The sequence below is a fragment of the Buceros rhinoceros genome, unplaced genomic scaffold, assembly GCF_000710305.1.
Source record: "Buceros rhinoceros silvestris isolate BGI_N320 unplaced genomic scaffold, ASM71030v1 scaffold8950, whole genome shotgun sequence".
NCBI lineage: Eukaryota > Metazoa > Chordata > Aves > Bucerotiformes > Bucerotidae > Buceros > Buceros rhinoceros.
In genome coordinates, this window is record NW_010388978.1 from 26,936 (window position 1) to 27,415 (window position 480).

Below are 480 nucleotides of genomic sequence, written 5' to 3' on the forward strand. Positions count from 1 at the left end.
ACCTCTAGTTGGGATCTCCTGCCTCCTGCAGTGGCTGAACCGTAGCTGCTGCTCCGCAGCAGGCAGGAGTGTGCTTCCCCTTGAGTTCTATCTACTAGGAAGCTCCTTGCTTTCTTGGTGATGCTGGTCATACTAAGATACGTTCTGCTTTAGCTGCTTTGTCTTTGCAGACATGTTCAGTTTGCTCTTCTGAGTTCTGTAGAGGCTCTTAGAAACAGATGCAGTTGCGAGGAACTGAAGTGAGCCAATAATACAGAAATGTGGAGTCAGCTTAAGAAATGTCCTCATTTCTGAGCTCATGTGGCTGTGTATATGGAAGCTTGATTCTCTTGTTAGTTTGTCACCTGTCTGCTGTCTAGATTCATTAAATACAAAAGAAATAAACCTATTTCAGGCACACAGTAACACAAAAATGATACAGCTCCAGCAGGCATCTCTTAACTACAGCAAGGGGTGGAAGGGAGGTGCTCCTGATTCAGG